The following is a 21,885-nucleotide window of genomic DNA, read 5'->3' on the forward strand; positions in this document are numbered from 1 at the left end:
ATGCGAGACCAATGAATCTTTGTACTTCCTTAACGCGTTGTGGTGTTGGGAAGTCCTTAACTGCCGAAATTAATCGAGGATCTGTTTTAATTCCTTTTTCACTAATGACATGCCCTAGGTATGTAACCTCTGTCAATGCAAAACTACATTTTTCCATATTTAATGTTAATTTAGCTTTTCTAAGTCTCTGAAAAACATTACGCAGACGCACAGCATGTTCATTAATGTCTTTGGAGAATACAATAATATCGTCTAGATATACACAACATTGCTGAGTTTTGAGTCCTCGCAATACTCCATCGAGTAGTCTTTGAAAAGTTGCTGGTGCGTTTTTCAAACCGAAAGGCATTCTTTTAAATTGCCAATGGCCTCCAGGGGTAGAAAATGCTGTTTTATGCCTATCTTCAGGAGCAACTTCCAATTGATGATATCCGCTACGTAGATCGATTGTTGAAAAGTATTTACTGTTACCCAAACTGTCAATGATATCGGTAATGTTTGGAAGAGGATAAACATCTGATATAGTTTGTTTGTTAAGGTGTCTGTAGTCACAACAAAATCTATATCGTTTCGTACCGTCGGGAGACTTCTTTGGAATAATTACAATATTTGAATTATAAGGCGAATCAGAATATTCTATAATTCCATCTTTTAGATGCTGTTCTAAAAATTCATCCAGTACTGGCTGTAAGTGATGCGCAACTCTATAAGGCTTCCTATAAACTGGGGGGCTATTTCCTGTTGGGATCCTATGCTGTGTGATATCTGTTGCTGGCAGTGGACCTTCTGCATTAAATAAATCTTGAAACTCAACTAAAACTGCTTCTATCGTGTCTCTATCATTTCCTTTCAAATGCTCAATCTTCTGGCGTAATGCGGTTTTATAGGCGTCTGGTTTCTGACCATCGTTAATATCTGACCAAATGAAATCTTCTTCTTCAAAAGTACTGACTGTAGCTACTAATATTCCCTTATGCAACTCTTTGTCCTCCACTCCGAAATTGTCAATATGTACCGGTACTTTTCTTTCTCCCTCAACGTCTTGAACCCGTACAACACTTCTACGTACAAAACAATGTGATACATCTAATTCCTCATTTTCCTCTAAAGGCTCTATTAGACACACTGTATCTGTAGGTACTTCGGGGTCAACGGTCATCCAGAAAAGTTTTCCTGAGCCAGATGGTATCTGATCCCGCGAATCAACCTTCAAGGACGTTGCACGCAGTATAGTTGATTTCGCCTTCCGGTTGGGGAAATCTTGCGGCAGCGGGCCCTTTGCAGCGGTGTCACCTAGCTGAAACACTATTCCGCTAAGTTCTACAGTTTGCTGTCTGAGGTCGATTTTAGCGTGATGTTTATTCAGGAAATCCAGTCCTAGGATCGCGTCGTACCCGTCAGTTACTTTTGTTACCACTTCTACATCCTCCTGAAATTGTACACCGTGAATATAGAAAATCAGTGATGTACATCCTAATGACTTCACTGTACCTCCTCCTACTCCACTCAATCTATACCTTGGAGGGTCATATTTCTTTGCTCCAATACATTCGTTACTTACTATTGATACGTTTGCGCCTGTATCCACCAGTATCCTTGCCTCTTTATCCTGTATGGTAGCAGATAACCAGCATTCCGCCTTCACATTAGCCTTAATGGCATGAAATTTTATTGGGAACGCCTGGCGGCGGCTCCGACATTCCCGTTTGAGTTTAACTGATTTCTGTTTCCAAAAACTTTCTTAGACCTGCATTCCTTGAATGTGTGACCTACTCTTTGACAATTTGTGCATTGAGGTTGTCTGCAGTTTTTTGCTATATGTCCCTGTCGATCGCACCTAAAACATCGTACTCCTGCTGAAAATACATTTCGCTTCTCCTTGTATCTGGTGGCAATGTCAATTTCTTCAAAAGCCGTCGCTACAGATACAGCTTCCGCTAAATTTTTAGGAAACTCTGCCCTGACACGACGGGACGTTTCAGGAGGTAACCCACGTAAAAATGTATCCAGAGCTCTATTTTCTGCCTCTTGTAAAATAACTGTATTTGCTTCATCACTAGTTGTCAACTGATAGGTGTTAGTATTAACTTTTCTAATCCTATCTACAAAACTTTCTAACGACTCGTTTTGCCTCTGAGTGATAGTGTTTAACTGTTCCCTATAAAATCTACAGCTGTTCTGTTTTTGAAAACGTTTAAGCAATCCTTTCTTCAATTCCTCAAATGTTGGAGCATTCCGTAATTCTTCATGGTATAATACGTGTGCTTTAGCCTCTTCTGTCAATCTTAACTTTGTCATTTGTAAGAGCTGTTCATCTGACCATGATCCTAACTTTGCAGCTGCTACTATATCATCAAAAAAGGCTGTTATGTCCTCGCCAGGTTTACCTGAAAAAGGAGTTACTAAGGCTGCTGCTGAGGAATCTAGGGTGGGAGGGATTGAACTGGTTTGCCTAACCTCACTCAACTGTTTAAATAATGCATTATTATCACTTTTAAGCTGTTCTATTTGATTAACTAAGATCTTAATAGCTTCATCAGTAGAAACCGCTTGTGGTGCTGACTCTGACTTTGTACGATTTCGTGCCATCATTTTACAAACTAGTAGTTACACAATCTTACCACACTGAATTCAAAAGATGTTTAAATATTTTCGACAAACTCTTAAAATTATGAGAGAGAATACACTTCTTAATAAAGAAAATGTTACAACTGCTTTGCAAACCTCTATCCTTTCACACATTAAACAATACTGACTGTGGACCTTTAGTGACTGTCATTCACACCTCATATTGAGCCAAGGGTTTTTTTTCTCTGACACCAAATGTAACAACTTTAACGGCTTCTGACATCAAATGTAACAATTGTGTTACTAAATGTGACACTTCTGCTACTAAATGTAACTGGGTTTTCTCTTTGGATGCTGTCAATTGTCAGGATGAGCATTCTAAAGCATTCTGTCAGGGTGAAAATATTAAATAAATTAACTTTTCTCTCTTAACAACATGTGGGCAGGGTGGGTTCTTCCTTGGCTCGGGTATGAGGTCGAATGAAACATCATTTTTACATAAGATAACTTTTATTGACGATTTGTACAACTGTATCTTACGGGATGTTCTGGTTCGGAGAGCGGCAGCTGTGTCGTTTGTGAAGTCTTCTGCTGCGGTAGCGGCGGCGGCGGCGGCGGCGGCGTCTGATTACGCGTAGCGGTGTGTATCTCGTGTCGCTGTCTCGCTCAGTTGACTGGAGAAGCGCAGCGCGAGGTGGCCCGTTTAATTATTGCGAGCGAAATCGTGCATCGGATGATATCTTGGGTGTCGCGTCCCAGTGTTTCTCTTCTCTATGCGGCCGCGTGTGTTGTGCGTCGACCAGCGGAGCGGCGCGGCGGGGGAAGGCCAGTGTGGCGGACTCGAACCACGGACTCCTGCTCGCCAGTCTTCGGCTGTCAGGTCTTCCTCCCAGCTCACAGGTGACTGCTGATGTGAGGCCGTCTCCTTCCCGTCCTCACGAGTCACCCGGGTACGTCAAAATCAGACTTCAAATACCTTTTAACTTCTGTCTTCTGGCGCTACGGCGGCTGCTTGCTATTCCATTACAGCGGCGGACTTGGTTCGTCTGTGCATGATGCAGACTCTTCTTGCATGACGGTCTTCAGCACCGAAACTGACTGAAAACTACTGCTACTCTTCTTTTCTTCCTTCGTCTCTCGTCTTCGTCTTCGTCTCCGCCTCCGTCTTCATCTGACTTCATCTGTCTGGCCCACTGCGTCTCGCGTATTTATTCACTTCAGTTTACTGGAGGTGAACGACTTCACGGTCATTGCCTCGTCTGTCACGTTGAAAAGCTTCTCGAAGAATCTTCTTAACGTCGGTCATTGGCTCTTGGGATGTAGGCGAGGGCCTTTGCTCACATACGACAACTGAGAAACACGTGAGCCGTTCGGGCGATGCCCTGACGGCTGAATCGACAGCGCCCGCTTATGTGGAATTTGCTGACTTCAGGGTCATTGTCTCTTCTGTTCTGCTGTACGGCTCGCTGCTTGCGAGTATGTAACTCTCTAAACTAAACCAAGTTTTTCATTTATATTCTAATTTCTAGTTCACTTTAATTTCACTAATTTATTTACTTAAGTACCACTCAACATAACAGTTTCAGCGTTACACTACGCCATCTTGAGGCCCCCTGACCGATGTGTAAGGAGAAACTCACCTCTTGTACATCAAAATAGTGGCCAGCATACTATCACTGGTAACCGTAGACTACTTCTTAACACAGCGATCTTTTCGATCGCCACTTGCAGACTTGGTATCAACAAAAGTTGATATGTGGTCGAGTGAACCACGTTTCTTGTAACACCATGTAAAACTATAAATACAACTCGGTGTTCACGTATTTTTCAGCAGCTTGATTTCTAGATTTTAAAACTATTTTTGTAAATATATGTATTAACGAATTTTGGTAGTAATTAGTGTTTATAAAAATGTAAGTAAGAATTATTTACCTCAAATCACTGTCGCAAATACGCTAAAGATGTAAGGGAACTTTTATTGTATACAGCAAAGAGAACGTCTTCCATGTAATAATAATAATGTTGACACGAGTGCACGCAGTCGTGGAGGCGAAAGCAGAGAAGTAGTTACTAAGCACCTGTGATGTAAAACAGACGTACGTGTTGGCACACAAATGCCAGAGTGTTTTACGTCGAAAATGTTGTTGTAATACGTGGGCAGACAAATTATAGGTTGGCGAGCAAATATGTGGGCACAGTACATGGTCGCAATAAAAATTTGGAAGCAATGGAGAATGCTGTGTGACCCAAATTTGTTCCATTTCCTCGCCAACCAAGAACAGCCTGTTGCTAACAATGTCCTTCATAATAACCACTACTACGCACCACAAGCAACGCATCGCAAAGTAAGATCCAGCCAGTATTCTGTAGCTGTGTAAAAAGACATGCCAGCGTCTTAGTAACTTTACCGAGCGAGGTGGCACAGTGGTTAGAACACTGGACTCGCATTCGGGAGGACGACGGTTCAATCCCGTCTCCAGCCATCCTGATTTAGGTTTTCCGTGATTTCCCTAAATCGTTTCAGGCAAATGCCGGGATGGTTCCTTTGAAAGGGAACGGCCGATTTCCTTCCCCATCCTTCCCTAACCCGAGCTTGTGCTCCGTCTCTAATGACCTCGTTGTCGACGGGACGTTAAAAAACACTAACCTAACCTAGTAACTTTTTGTAATATTATGGTTTGTTTAGTCAGAGAACAAACTTGTCGAGAGAAACTTCATTGATCGGAGTCATTAATCATCAGCAGGGTCCCATCCTTTTACCATAAATTCCGATAAAGTCACTAGTGAAAGAAATAGTCGACGAAAGTCAAAACTAGTTAAATTTAGAGTTGATTTTTAATCAAGTAGTTATTGCAATAAAAGGCAGTATAGTTGCTCATGTAGTGTAGCACCACTACTGCAGGCAATCAGTTCAAATTGAAATTCGTTTAAAGTGAAGTTCATATTCTATGACAAAAGCATGCTGGCTTTCATGAAGTTAAAGTAGTGTTAGAATTTAAATTATTATTTATTTGCTTTCGGGGCGTGCTATATCGTCTCTCTCTCTCTCTCTCTCTCTCTCTCTCTCTCTCTTATTTTGTATTAAAATGTTTTGATTTTAATGTTAGATGTGGTCGGGATTGATTGGAAAAAGGTAAAGGACGGCGTTTATTCCGCTAGCTCATAAGTGTGGCTTACCTATATTCCGACGATAATCAAAGTTGCTATGCAGGCAAAAACATTAGTAAAAATGTGTACAGTTTTGCTTGCAACGGTTTAATAACGCTATCCAAACTCGCGGCTAGCTCAAAGATAATCGGAAGTACCATGAAGCTATTACTTTTAATGCCCGAGAAATTAATAGTTGCGAAGAGAGAGGCGATATACGTAGCGTAAGGATTTGTACTCATTATAAATAATTTCATTTATATCTCACTGGCTTCAGTTTGGTTAGTCATTTACTTGGCTGAAATACATTTAATTACAAACTCAAAGATATCGTGGAACAAAACATAAGCCTTGTTCCCTAATGCAGTTAAATTTATCCATGCAATTCCATAAAAATACTGATAAAATGAACTTTGCGATTATTACAGCTTGAAAATTATTATCATTATTCACATTATTTATTAAGTTAACCTGAGAGTGAACCACAATATTTAAAATTTTAATTAAATTCCACGTAATGGTCGCCTGTCCGCCATTATGACAGAAAAAAGGGAAATGGGCAATCTTCTTTAAAACTCATTTTAAATAATTATTTTCATTTAAATATTTCCACAAGGAGAGAGAGGTTCTCAATAAGAACAGGAGAACATCACTTTTTACCATATATTTCAACAGAAAATACGTACATAAAATAATTAGTGTTTCAAAACAGCTATGCGACGTAATTCTTCAACAGACAATAGATAGCCTTCCATCTCTGAACCCAGTCTTTCTAACATTAATGAGGTAAGATTTCCATGGTTACAAAGAATGTTTTTACATTATATAGTTATTCTTTGATACTAAAATACACATCTTATAAACATTTTAACACAAAAATATATCAACGAGCTGTACGTTTTATAATTATCTGCCGTATTAGCTACGGTTTTTATCGACAGAAATACACTCAGTTTTTTTGCTTTATTTACACTTCACATTTACACGTCTGGTATAGTTTTACAGTTTCATTTTTATAGGGCTTTCCAGGAGACGTCGCAGTGACCATTTAGCCATCTGAATAGTTTAATGTCACTGATGACAATACGAACGTAAAGACAACGCAACACTCAGTCCCCAAGAGCAATAAATCTCCGACCCGGCCTGGAATCGAACGCGGGCCCCCCTTCGGGTAGCAATCCGCCGCTCTGACCGCCCAGCTACTGATGCGGTCAAAGTACTATAACTGCTAAAAAGTAGTTGTTGCAATGAGTGAAAGTTCTTACTGCATCTATCTGAAGATCAATCAGTTGCAGCGGAATAAGGAGAGAGTGATAAACTGTTTTTGTCACGATAAGCATTCTTTCGAACCGAGTGCATTATCGTGAGTGACGTAAGACAATATAGTTTCCATGAAGTGTTGCTAGTCATTGATTATTATTGGTGAGCATTATGGTAATTAACATCATTGCATTCCCAACTAACGTCTTTTGTGTTCATGGCCGCGCGGGGTAGCTGTGCGGTCTAGGGGGGGGGGGGGGGAGGGGGGGAGGGGGGGTACCTTGCCACGGTTCGCGCGGCTGCCCCCGTCGGAGGTTCGAGTCCTCCCATGGGCACGGGTGTGAGTGTTGTCTTTACCATATGTTAGTTTAAGTTAGGTTAAGTAGTGCGTAAGCCTAGGGACCGATGACCTCAGCAGCTTGGTCCCATAGAACTTACCACAAATTTCCAATTTTTTTGTGTTCATGTGACTTATGTCTCAGTTCATAGAAGATGGCTTTGAGCAGAGAAAGATAAAAGGTGTAGCTTTTGTTTACCTTTCGGAGGCCTTTGGCACCGTAAACCACAAAGTGTTACTGCACAAAATCTACAACCTGACTCACGACTGGAACCGCAAGACCGCTACGGTCGCAGGTTCGAATCCTGCCTCGGGCATGGATGTTTGTGTTGTCCTTAGGTTAGTTAGGTTTAACTAGTTCTAAGTTCTAGGGGACTAATGACCTCAGCAGTTGAGTCCCATAGTGCTCAGAGCCATTTTTTTTTTTAACTCACGACTACGCGCTGACGAGGATAACGGCAACACTCCTACTGAATCGACGGTTTTTCGTGGACATCCAAGGAAAACACAGCCGATGGAGAACTCAGAAGAACGGTCCCCCCAAGGAAGTGTACTGTCGCCTATTTTATTTAATGTGTACATTAAAGGTCAACCACAGCCTCAAGGATGCAAAAGTTTCATATATGCTAATGACCTTGCTCTTGCTGCCCAGGGCAATCGGTTTGAAGATTTGGAGATAATGCTTACACACGGTCTACAACAGCTTGGTACTTACTAAGAAAAGAATCAACTCGCACCCAATCCTAAGAAAACGCAAGGGTGTTCATTCCATCTGAAACATAAACAAGCACACAGGAAACTTGAAATATTCTGGAATAGAGTTGCACTAGAATATTGTTCCCACCCCAGGTATTTGGGTGTCACTCTCGATCGTACACTGACCTATTAGGAACATTGTCTGAAGCTGAAGCAGAAAGTATCCTCCAGAAACTGCCTTCTTCGGAAACTGGCAGGATCAATCTGGGGTACACATCCACAAACATTAAGAACAACAGCTCTTGCCTTATGCTATTCTGCAGGAGAGTGTGCTAGCCCAGTGTGGTACAATTCAGTACATGCAAATCAGGTTGATGTAGCCTTAAATGACAGCTGTAGGATTGTTACAGGCTGCCTAAGGCCAACCCCCATGGACAAAGTTCAGTGTCTCGCTGGGATTGCTCCATGTGACGTCAGAAGAGAGGTTGACACTAACTTTGAGAGGCATAAATCAAATACAGTGACCTCACATCCACTCTTTGGACATCAACCTGCCAAGCCACGACTGACGTCCAGGAAGAGTTTCCTAACAACTTCACAGCCCTTAGAAGGATCAGCTGCGGCTGCCCGACTCACCAAGTGGAATGAAGATGCCAACACCTATCAAACTGGATGACACACAAGAATCTCTGCCGCCTGGACACACAGAGAAGTGGGTCATCTGGAAGTCCTTGAACAGATTACGGACCGAAGTCGCAGGATCGAGAAACAGTCTCCTTAAATGGAACTTCCAACACAACACTGTGTGAATGCGGTAAATTGCAGACAACCCGGCATGTCTTCAAATGTAACTCATGCCCAACCAGCTGTAGCATGAAGGACTTAACGTCTGCAGCACCCAATACTATCAAAGTTGCCCAATTCTGGGTGAACATTGTGTAGTTTTCTTTGTATGTATTGTACATGTGTTCATTTTAGTGTACCTCTGACACGAATAAAGAAGAAAGAATGTCTTTTACATGTAAGTTGCCGCTTCTGCATTTTGGCCAATTGCTACTTTCTCTTTCTCACACGATATCCGCGTGATTTCAAAGTAATTGTAGTCATTTAATAAATTTAATTATTTGCTCGTTTTGGGGCTGACGACTCTCTTATTTTGTAATCTAAATTCACTTAAACTAAATTCAGGAATTCAGTATTACGGCTATCTACAATGAAACTTTAATTTATTACCAATTTTTTACATATATGTGATTTCATTCTCGGCGTATTCCACTGATGAATTCTTCTCGAGTTATCAACCGAGTGGTGGCGTCGTCTTGTCGCAAGGTATCAATGAGTTTCGTACCCATCATATTCGCCAGAAGAGATGCGACAAGAAGAAGAAACCACTCGGCTGATAAACCGAGAAAAATTCACCATTTTTTTACATTTCGGTCGTCATTGGACGCAGTAACAAACACTTGTGCGAATGGATGAGGTTTTAACTATCTGTATTCTTTCTGTAAGTGTTGATCTTCCGATTCGATGCTTTGTTTCCGTTAACAGTGGAACGTTAGGTACACGTGTCAAGTAGCACCATACATGCACCCTCGAGTATTTGTACGTAATAATCAGGCAGATGGTACGGTCCGAATACGCCGTCATACTCACGAACGGCTGCTCGAAACATGCTCCGAACCAAGGACGCACGCGTGAGGGTCAGTAGTATGCCACAGGGGACATTTAGCTGGGCTTCCACTAGGTCTGTTATAGCAATCGAAGGCACCGTGATGCTTGTGGACTACGTGAACTTTATTGCGGGCCACGTGCATCCCTTCACGCTTGTTGTCTTTCTAGATCAGGGCTTAACAACTGGCCGGTTTTGAGCGCGAGTACTCGCGTCTGTTCAGGCACGTGCTCGCGAGCAAGTGCAAGGTCGCGGAGTAGGGAGGGAGGGGAGGGAGGGGAAATGCGCGCGCACGTTAGAATGTGATCTCGCGTTCTTACAGATTTAACTAGCCATCTGAATGCTTTGAACATTTTACTACAAGGTAAAGATCTGCTAATTACTCATTTCATAGATCGAATACGAGCTTTTAAAATAAAATTGACACTTTTGGTGAGTCAGCTGGAAACAGGAAACCTAGCTCATTTTCCTAAATTATCATTCATGCAAGATGTTCACAAAGACTGTGAACGTTATTCACATAGTTTAGTTGATCAGCGCTTTCAAGATCTGACAGCACTAGACAATGATTTTGATCTGTTCTCTCCATATTCAGCGAATATTTAATAGATTCGTCCTGAGCTGCAGCAAGAAATTGTTGACCTGCAGTGTGACAGAGAATACAGAGACAAATTTCAGAACAATAAAAACATTTTGGAATTCTACAGACACTTCCCTCAGGACAGATTTCCTCGTTTTCACAAACTGGCGGCTACAATAATATCAATTTTCGGTTCCACGTATGTTTGTGAACAACTGTTCTCTGTAATGAAGTGTAACAAGACGCGCCTGAGAAACGCACTGTCTGATCGAAATTTAAACTGCACGCTGCGCCTAAAATGCACAAGAACAATTACTCCGAACATAGACGCAATTGTAAAGGACAAAAAGTACAAGATAACCGAGAATCCCACACTTCAGTGGCACCTTTTATTGTATAACAGTTCACAAATTAATGCGAATGTAGAGGTATACACTAAGCTAATAAAATTATGTGGCACGTGTACATTCTCCTTTATTTGTTTCATTTGTCGCAGTAATAATTCGTGAGTGATATCCCTGCAGGTGGCCGCGGATTTACATTGACTGGCGGCAGCTGTTGTGTGCCCCACGTGACTCTCCCCCCTCGCCGCTCTGGTCCGGTACTGGGGGTAGCGTGCTAGCGCTGCTCCGTGCTCGCGCCTCGCTGCTCACAGCTTGCTCCGCTAGCACGTATGTTGCGAAGCCCTGTTCTAGATGGTTCAAATGGCTCTGAGCACTATGGGACTTAACATCTATGGTCATCAGTCCCCTAGAACTTAGAACTACTTAAACCTAACTAACCTAAGGACATCACACATATCCATGCCAGAGGCAGGATTCGAACCTGCGACCGTAGCAGTCGCGCGGTTCCAGACTGTCTTTCTAGAACAGCAGTCATCTTCCAGTAGGATAACTGCCCGTCTCACGAGGCCAGCATGGTGCTACAGCGGTTGAGGGGCGTGACAGTGAACCACCGTTCAGGTCTTCGCCACCAAATTCGCCCGATCTGAACCTGATGGAACTCGTCTGGGACACTGTCGGGATCCAGCTCTACGCTTAGAAACCACCCGCTCTTAATTCGCGGGAACTGAGTAGATTATGCTTAGGCATCTGGTGCCGCGTATCTAAGGAAACCTATGAATGCACAAAAATTGAATAAGGAATAACGTGAAATTACTTGCTGCACGCCGGCCGTTGTCGCCGAGCGGTTCTAGGAGCTTCAGTCCGGAACCGCGTTGCTGCTACGGTCGCAAGTTCGAATCCTGCCTCGGGCATGGATGTGTGTGCTGTCCTTAGGTTAGTTAGGTTTAAGAAGTTCTAAGTCTAGGGGACTGACGACCTCAGATGTTAAGTCCCATAGTACTCAGAGCCATTTGAACCATTTGAACTTGCTGCACAGTTGAACATTGAGTACAGTGAAATTGAGATAATTGAAATAACATTTGGCAAAGTTAATTGGTCAGAAACTGGAGTTTGCTAAATACCACCTCCGTTCCCAAATGAGTTTACGACAACATGCCTACGGATTAATAATAATCATTGGATGGATCGAAAGAGAAGCTGAAGTTATCCATGCAGCTGTGACTGTGCTGTCGAACATGGGAAGGCTGAACTCGAACATAGGACTCCTTCAGTGTCCACTGCAGAGGAGAGTTGCCTTCCAGGTCGGCTGTTCTGGTTGAGAGGGAAGCCAACCAATTCGTATCGCCGCCGCAGGCCTGGTCTACCGTTTAGTTCCATATCCCAGGCTCGAGTTCTGTTTCAAAACTCAGAACGAAGACTGTGGTTTGTGCCTAGAAAATTTCGTCTATCAGTCCTTAAAAAGTTACATTTTCTTGGCCAATAACGTGATATTTTGTCATTAAAAATGTTCCACAAGAAACCGACAAAAATATCAAATCCAATAAGCTCGCTCCAATAAGCTCGCTTTCCTCCCCTCTATTCTCGGAAAAATTCAATTCAAACGCTACTTCACGCTGACGTCACTCTACAGCCACCAGTCACTGGTTCAAATGGCTCTGAGCACTATGGGACTTAACTTCTGAGGTCATCAGTCCCCTAGAACTTAGAACTACTTAAACCTAACTAACCTAAGGACATCACACACATCCATGCCCGAGGCAGGATTCGAACCTGCGACCGTAGCGGTCGCGCGGTTCCAGACTGTAGCCCCTAGAACCACTCGGCCACCCCGACCGGCCCAGTCACTGGTCCTTTTAGCTCTAGAGCAGCTTCTTCTAGCCGTGAGAAAGGAATTATGAGAAAAAAAGTAGATTCGTTAATTCCTTCCCTTACGACAACCTGCTGGCGAGGTACAAGCTACAGCTTTTTTTTTCTTTTCTTTTTTTTAGTAACGTTTCTGTGCATTTTAGGACGGTTAAGACAGGTGTGTCCCGCAGAATTTGTTTCTGTGACACAGGTGTGACTGCCGCCTGCTGCTTCGCCGAATTCGCCGGTGCAGAACCAAAGCTTTCTCTATCATGGCGCCTTTCTCTAAGAGGGCGCGCCTTTCCGCAGCTGGATCTCGCCCTGCTAACGCGTCTGCCGCCCTGGCTCACGTTGTCCCGGAGTGACTGGCTCTGCGACGCGGGCACTGGTCCGGCCCTCCGCTTTCACGTGGACAATACGTGCCACCGCACCCGCCTTCACCTGTGCTGGCCGCCTGCCAGTTCTCAGAACAACCTGTCCCTTATGTGCGCGGTTCCGTTTTTCCCGTGTTTCACTCTGAATGTCGTGTCCAATGATCTGCAGCACGCCGCAGCTTGAAAGTTCACCTAGCGAAATAATTATAACGTCACGCACTTGAGTGATTATGGAACAGTAAGGAAAAGGCACTGAAGTCGTCCCTACAATGACTGTCATAGCTTTGTACAACACGAAAAATCTGTTTGCATGATCTGCATAGTTTTCAATTACGAGCGTCGTTCAATAAGTAATGCCACATTTTATATACATAGACAGACGTCCTTGTTGGTGCTACACTTTTTATGTTTGTTCTGTGTGCTGGTGAAGTTTCGAACCGTTCTGGCAGATGGCAGAGCCGTACTACAGTGTCAAAATGCAGTCTACATACGACTGTACAGCGTGCTGTATTGTGTTCTTGTGTGCAGAGAAAGAAACAGTGGTGAGCATCCATAAACGTTTGTGTGCAGTGTATGGCGATGCTGCAGTTGATAGGAGTACAGTACGGCGATGGGTAAAGAAAATTACAGCCTCAGGAAATGCAGAAACAGAGCTCAATGATCAGCCACTCTCGGGACGTCCTGTCATTGCCAATGCTCCAAGCACGCTCAATCGTTCGGATGCCATTATCCATACCGACCGGCGCAAACTCGACAATTGGCTCTACAGTTGTCGGTCAGCATTAGAAGTACGTCTGCGATGATCGAGACTGTCGGATATTCAAAGAGGTGCTCACGGCGGGTTCCATGAATGCTCACAGCGGACCACAACATTCAAAGAAAGGCCATTTCGTCCGAATTATTGAAATGTTTTGAGACCGATGGAGCGGCCTTTGTGTCACGGATAGTTGCGGGGGACGAAAGCTGGATGCACCACTTTGCGCCGGAAACAAAAAGGCAGTCCATGGAGTGGCATCATTCTCATTCACCACAAAAGAAGAAATTCAAGACAACTCCTCTGCCGGAAAAGTCATGGTGACAGTCTGCTGGGATTGCGATGGCGTCATTCTCGTGGATGTGATGCCAAGAGGGTCAACTATCAATTCAGAAGCATACGTGAAGACTCTGAATAAACCCAAGAACCGTTTCCGATCTGTTCGATCGGACAAGAATCCAGCAGAAATCTTGATCCAAGACGATATTGCACGCCCACACACAAGTACGAGAACCCGGGAACACGTCGTCAAATTGGGATGGACATCATTCCCCCATTGACCTTACAGTCCATCCCTGGCACCCTCGGACTTTCATCTCTTTGGACCGCTTTAAGATTCACTACGGGGAACACACTTTGAAGATGACGAGGGTGTCAGTCATGCAGTGAAAACATGGCTACGCCTACAGGACATGAGCTTTTACCAGCAGGGAATACATGCTCTTCCACAACGTTGGCGTACGGCCATAGGACGTGATGGAGGCTAGGTAGAAAAATAGGATATAGACAAGACATGTTGATGGATATTGTCACCATATTCTGACTCTTAACAATAAATATGTTCCGAGAAAATAAATGTTGGGCATTACTTATTGAACGGACCTCGTACATTTAATCCAATCTATTACCAAAATGTTGAAAAGTGACCAACTGGAACGACGTATTTCAGAGAGCTGAAGATACCTCAGTGCTCGTTCGCTGGCAGAAGGTCGCTACACTTGGAAGCACATGTGAGCGCCTTAGACACCGACACTGAAGGGCCTCTCATAGTTTTAGTATCCGTGGATAGTCTTGCCACTCGTCTCTCGCTATTGCTATTGCTATAAGCTGTGATTGCTCTGATACGAAATTATCGAGAAGGCTGCCACGGAAATAGGTGGTACTATCACTGAAACTATAAGGAACAAGCAGTTTAATATAGAGGTACCCTGCCTCTCATGATCTGAATTATGCGAGAACATATGGAAGACGACTTCCCCTGCGTGCCCTTTACGTTACGCCCGTCAGTTAAGCTTACAACAGAAAGTATCGTGAGTCTGTCACACGCAAGGAAACAACTACGGGGTCGTCAGTGTAACATTATCGGCGAAAACCGAGTTGACATTCGGCACGGTGGCTGACGGGAGCGATCACAAACGAGCAATGCCTCTATAGGCACTCCATCACCCACCGTGCTCGCATAGTACAACTCTGAATTTGATTGGTATAAAACTGAACAATATTCTTAAATGAAACATCGCACTGCAACGCGGATCTTTAATCTAAATGAAACTCCTGCTCACCCGAACAATGTAGATGGAGCAAAACGAGTCAAGACTACACATTTTAACACGCTACCTGTCCGCCATCTGCGTGAGCAGAAACCAAAGTAACTGATCAGATCGCCCAAGTGCGAAGCTGTGCGGTATAATCACTTAGCCATCTTGATGTCCCAGTATTCTGATTTGATAACGTGAAACTACTGTTGTTCTAGCTACCTTCACAATGAAAAATAGTGCTACTAGAAAAAGTCAGCAGTTACTGCCTTTCGTGTCACTGCGCGGTATAACAACCCGCCTCTACTCCTACGATATTACGGACACTCGGAGCAGCGTCCAGTACTCATTAGTGCTCTGGCAAGTACTGTCTTGTTTCCGAAATTGACATTTTCGCAGAGCATTCAGGCACGCGACCCGCCTCAAAGTTCCGACTTGTTACGGTGTTTGCGCCGTTGCCTCACCAGGGGGCTCCTCCCTCTTTTTTGATCTCTACCGTTAGAGGGGGTGTTGGTGGAGGTTATTGTCGTATTTGGACATATCCTCCTCTTTTCTTGTGTGTTGTTGTAAGTGCTGTGCTTTTGTGAGTTGCTCTTTTATGAGAGTTGTTAATTTATCTGTTTGTGCTACTGCAGGAGTAGCGACTTCGGTCTTTTATATCGGTCCCTATGCTGTTCATATTGCCCAAGGGTGTTTATCAACTCGTTTTGTGAATTCCGCGCCGTGGCGTAGAAGGCTTCTGCCAGGGCACGGAATCGTGTTGTTAGTGGCTCTATGTCTGCAGCTTGATGCAGATCTGCCGCGGGGAAGCGCGTGGGGACGTGTAAGGCCCGTCTTAGCGCTCTATTTTGAACCTTCTGTAAGCTATCTATCGTCGATCTGGCTGCGTAGCCCCATACAGGGCACGCACGCCTAACCTACTTTATGTATGTTTCCGCACCGTAAGTTACATCAGCCAGTCTTAATTTTATAAATGCGTGAATGGATATTAATCATTACCTCATTAGATTTCGTCTTAACCTGATGCATAAATAAATTTCCGGAGCTACACGTTGTAAAGATCAAATGCCGCGTTTTGCTACCGCCGAAAAGGAGATCAAAAAACAAAGACAGCACGTACCAGAACTATTTTGTGGTGTCACGATGTCTGGAGTTATCTCACAGCAGACCTCTTACAGGGATTCGTCTTCGGCAGAGTCGTTCCGAACCTTCTATAATTACCTCGACAACCAATGAGTTCCGCGCACCGGACGCATCCATCATTTCCGGTCGCGTATGCTGCAAAGCATTGTGGCTCTGTAGCGACTTATCGCTTTCTGCACTCTTTATGTCGTCTTTGTTCGGCTGTGTTTAGGATACTGCAATTGTTTGTGTAACTAAAAGATAAATTAAAACAATCCGCTAGGTAAGTCACTTTTAGGGAGCATATCCTGTAAAATAAGCAATATATTTAAAAACACAAACATTGAGATAAGCTTCCTCACAAACAAAAGACTTCAGCAGATAGCAATTCACAACTTAAAGAATAATAAACCCTCATACAAAAAATAGGGCATATACAAACTCAGCTGCTAAATTTGCCCTTCTTCCTATACAGGACAATCTGAGAGAAGTTTTGAGACTCGGTTCAAAGAGGATACATATGCGATACGTTTCAAAAATATATTAAAATCCACATTTTCCTTGCACTTAACCACTAACAACCACGGAACAAAGAGCATTGAAGACCACATACAGGCATCATGCTAAGCAAAGTAGCTCAAATGGTTCAAATGGCTCTAAGCACTATGGGCCTTCTGAGGTCATCAGTCCTCTAGACTCAGAACTATTTAAACCTAACTAACCTAAGGACATCACACACATCCATGCCCGAGGCAAGATTCGAGCCTGCGACCGTAGCAGCAGCGCGGTTCCGGACTGAAGCGCCTAGAACCGCTCGGCCACAGCAGCCGGCTACGAAACGTAGCTTTACGAATTTGCTTGAAGAGATTGAAATATATGTACATAAAAGCGAATCACCACAAAATCTCCTCAACGACTAGGACAGCCAATGGAGCCTTTCTTCAAAATTTCATTCACCTACTTTCCAGTTAAAGATAAAAACTACTCCCTTTAACAATAACAACATGCAGACACTAACCCAACATGAAATAGCGCGTGATGTATAACAACTTGCTTTGTCATACAGTGCCTTCAGCTAGCTACATCTAAAAGAAAAGTAAAGTCCACTGTTGTAATACTTATTTATGTACATCCATTCCAAATCGTTTACTTTGCTTCCAATGTATGCCATAGTATTTACATAATATTTTCACAGCTGTAATATTTATTTAAGTACATCTATCCCTTATCACTTACTTTGGTTCCAATGTATACCATATTATTTACGTAATATCACTGCAGTAACACTTTATAACAAACTGACTGCTTTACTGCCGGCCGGAGTGGCCGAGCTGTTCTAGGCGCTACAGTCTGGAACCGCGCGACCGCTGCGGTCACAGGTTCGAATCCTGCCTCGGGCATGGATGTGTGTGATGTCCCTAGGTTAGTTAGGTTTAAGTAGTTCTAAGTCCTAGGGGACTGATGACCTCAGAAATTAAGTCCCATAGTGCTCAGAGCCATTCCATTCGACTGCTTTACTTGAAACTTCCTGGCAGATTGAAACTGTGTGCCGGACCGAGGCTCAAGCTCGGGACCTTTGCCTTTCGCGGGCAAGTGCTCTATCATCTGAGCTACCCAAGCAGGACTCACGACCCCTCTTCACAGCTTCAATTCCCCCAGTGCCTCGTCTTCTGCTTCTGTGATGTTTGGAAGGTAGGAGACGAGGTACTGGCAGAATTGAAGCTGTGATGACGGGTTGTGAGTAGTGTTTGGGTAGCTCAGATGGCAGAGCACTTGCCCGCGAAAGGCAAAGGTCCCGAGTTTGCTGGATGCAGCCAGTTGTCTATTTTGATTTTCATTTCGCTACAATAAGGTGTAACAGGCACTTGTTAAAGCAAAGTGGCGCTAGGATTACAAAATTTAAACAATAATAAAGCTCCTTACAATATGTTCCAGCAGAAATACCGCTGCGGTTAGTCAAAAATATAGATTTTAATATTCAGATCTCACACAAACAGTAACCGACAACAAAGACATCAAGGCACTGTACAGATGCAGAGGTGCAGTGCCGTGCAAGTCCAAGAGCCTTCGTTACTAGCTTACACTGCGAAACAAAGGAACATATAGAAAATACATAATTTTTTAATTCTGTACAACTCTCTTTGCTTAAGAATGATGTTATTGCAGATAAATGTAGCATCACAAATTAACTTAATTTCGGTATATTTATTTGTTATGTTTCGGTATACTAATTTGAGAATTGTCTTATGATTTATGTCATTCAAAAAAGGATGGTAGCAAAAGTTACAATGCATCAACTTGTACATTTTGAGAAATTTCTAAAGAAATTTATTGCCGCTGTCTCAGCATTGTCATATTGTCCATGATTTCTGTTGTGAATAAAAATTTCGAGTTCTTCCTAGAGATTCAGCTTGTGGCCCTTGTTTAGTCTGTGAAGCATTTCTGAATTATTATTTACGTTGGCGAAAGCATGTCCTTTGTCCTTAATGTGTTTAGCTATAGCAGATTCATTGGGGATGTTGTACCTAGAAGCATTTGGTTCGGAAGCTTTGTCCGTTCTGTCCTATATCCTGTACTGGGCATTCACTGCACTTTATTTTGTAAAATGTCATGGTCGACTGGAATTCAATGGTAGGAAAAGGAAGAGAAGGAAAATCAGTAGGTGAATAGGGAATGGGTGTAAGGAATGAAAGAGCAAGCCGCCTGGTAGGATTTTGCACAGAGAATAACTTAATCATAGCTAACACTTGGTTTAAGAATCATGAAAGAGGGTTTTATACGGGGAAGAGGGCTGGAGACATAGGGAGGTTGCAGATTCATTATGTAATGGTAAAACAGAGATTTAGGAACCAGATTTTAAATTGTAGGGCACTTCCTGGGGGTTAAGGTGTAGACTCTGATCACAATCTATTGGTTATTAAGTTTAGATTAAAACTGAAGAAACTGATGGGACCTGGATAAACTGAAAAACCAGAGGTTGTAGAGAGTTTCAGAGAGAGCATTGGGGAACGATTGGCAAGAACGGGGGAAAGAAATACAGTAGAAGAAGAATAGGTAGCTTTGAGAGATGAAATAGTGAAGGTAGCAGAGGATCAAGTAGGTATCAGTAGGGGTAAGATAGATATTGCCTACAGGAAAATTAAAGAGACCTTCGGAGGAAAGAGAATCTCTTGTATGAATATCAAGAGCTCAGATGGCAAAGCAGTTCTAGGCAAAGAAGAGGAAGCAGAAAGGTGGAAGGAGTACATAGACGATCTATACAATGGCTATGTATTTGAAGACAATATTATGGAAAAGGAAGAGGACATCGATCAGGATGAAATGGCAGATATGATACTGCGTGAAGAATTTGATCGAGCACTGAAAGACCTAAGTCGAAACAAGGCCCCGGGAGTAGACAACATTCCATTAGAACTACTGATAGACTTGGAAGAGCTAACCCTGAGAAAACTCTACCATCTAGTGAGCAAGATGTGTGAGACACGTGACATGCCCTCAGACTTCACGAAGAATATAATAATTCCAATCACAAAGACAGGTATTGACAGGTGTGAAAATTACCGAACTATCAGTTTAATAAGTCACGGCTGCTAAATACTAACACGAATTCTTTACAGACGAATGGAAAGACTTATAGAAGCCGACCTCGGGGAAGATCAGTTTCGATTCCGTAGAAATGCTGGAACACGTGACGCAATACTGACCCTACGAATTATCTTAGAAGATAGATAAAGGAAGGGAAGCATTTGTAGACTTAGAGAAAGCTTTTGACAATGTTGACTGGAATACTCTCTTTCAAATTCTGAAGGTGGCAGGGGTAAAATACAGGGAGCGAAAGGCTATTTACAATTCGTACAGAAAGCAGATGGCAGTTATACGAGTCGAGGAGCATGAAAGGGAAGCAGTGGTTGGGAAGGGAGTGAAACAGTGTTGTAGCCTATCCCCGATGTTATTAAATCTGTATACTGAGCAAGCAGTAAAGAAAACAAAAGAAAAGTTTGGATTAATTAAAACCCATGGAGAACAAATAAAGCTTTCTGGTTGTAATTCTGTCGGAGACAGCAAAGGACCTAGAATAGCAGCTGAACGGAATGGACAGTGTCTTGAATGGAGGATGTAAGGTGAACATCAGCAAAAGCTAGGATAATGCAATGTTATCAAATTAAATCGGGTGATGCTGAGGGAATTAGATTAGGTAATGAGACAGTAAAAGTGGTAGATCAGTTTTGCTATTTGGGAAGCAAAATAAATGATGATGCCCGAAGTAGGGAGTATATAAAGTTTAGACTGGCGATGGCAAGGAAAGCGTTTCTGAAAAATAGAAATATTTAACATTGAGTTCATATATGTCAGGAACTCCTTTCTGAAAGTATTTATATTTAGTGTAGCTATGTATGGAAGTGAAATATGGACGATAAATAGTTTAGACAACAGGAGAATATAAGCTTTCGAAATGTGGTGCTACAGAAGAATGCTGAAGATTATGGTTCAAATGGCTCTCAGCACTATGGGACTTAACAACTTGGGTCATCAGTCCCCTAGAACTTAGAACTACTTAAACCTAACTAACCTAAGAACATCACACACATCCATGCCCGAGGCAGGATTCGAACCTGCGACCGTAGCAGTCCCGCGGTTCCGGACTGCAGCGCCTAGAACCGCATGACCACCGCGGCCGGCGCTGAAGATTAGATGGGTAGATCGCATAACTAATGGGAAGGTATTGAATAGAATTGGAGAGAAGAGAAATTTGTGGTACAACCTCACTAGAAGAAGGGATCGGTTGGTAGAACATGTTCTGAGGCATCAAGGGATCAGAAATTTAGTATTGGAGGGCAGCACAGGGGGTAAAAATCGTAGAGGGAGACGAAGAAATGAATACACTAAGCAGATTCAGAAAGATGTTGGTTGCAGTAGTTACTTGGAGATGAAGAAGCTTGCTCAGGATAGAGTAGCATAGAGAGGTGCACCAAACCAGTCTCTGGACTGAAGACCACAACAACAACAACAACATTTTGTAAAGTCCCTGTTGGAGAAATATCTATGTTGGATTGTCAGTTGTGTGGTAGTATGTTAGATAATTTGTACGTATCTTTATTTTCGTTTGGCGAAGTAAGCTAGCTCTTAGACTTACAGGGCACTGTATCTCTATATCTGTACAGCCACTGAACTCTTTATGTTATTGGTTCGTGTTTGTGTGAAATATACATATTAAAATGTATATGTATGTTCACCTTCAGGTCTCCTCCTGCTAGAACGTACTGTAAGTAACATTATTATTGTTTAAAATTTGTAACCCTGGTGCCATATTACGTTCATAGGTTCTCATTACACCTTATTTGAAGCTAAACGAAACATACAACTGGCTACATCTAGCAAGGAAAAATGTAATTTACTGATCCACCTGAAAATAAGGCTGCAATTCTTCGAAACGCGTCATGGGGGTAAATAAAAAGTGAGTGGCACAGATAACTGTTTAAATTTATCTTTTATTCTTTTAGCTTACGGCTGTGCAACTTCAATTACTGTGCTGTCTACTTCTGTAGTATGAGATCTAACACAAAAATAGCTTAACTAATAAAAAGTTTTAGCGCGTCGCGATGGGGGTGTCTTGATTCCTTCTCTGTAAATTTAGGTGACTCCTTTTATTGTTT

Source organism: Schistocerca nitens, chromosome 6, assembly GCF_023898315.1.
Source record: "Schistocerca nitens isolate TAMUIC-IGC-003100 chromosome 6, iqSchNite1.1, whole genome shotgun sequence".
Classification (NCBI taxonomy): domain Eukaryota; kingdom Metazoa; phylum Arthropoda; class Insecta; order Orthoptera; family Acrididae; genus Schistocerca; species Schistocerca nitens.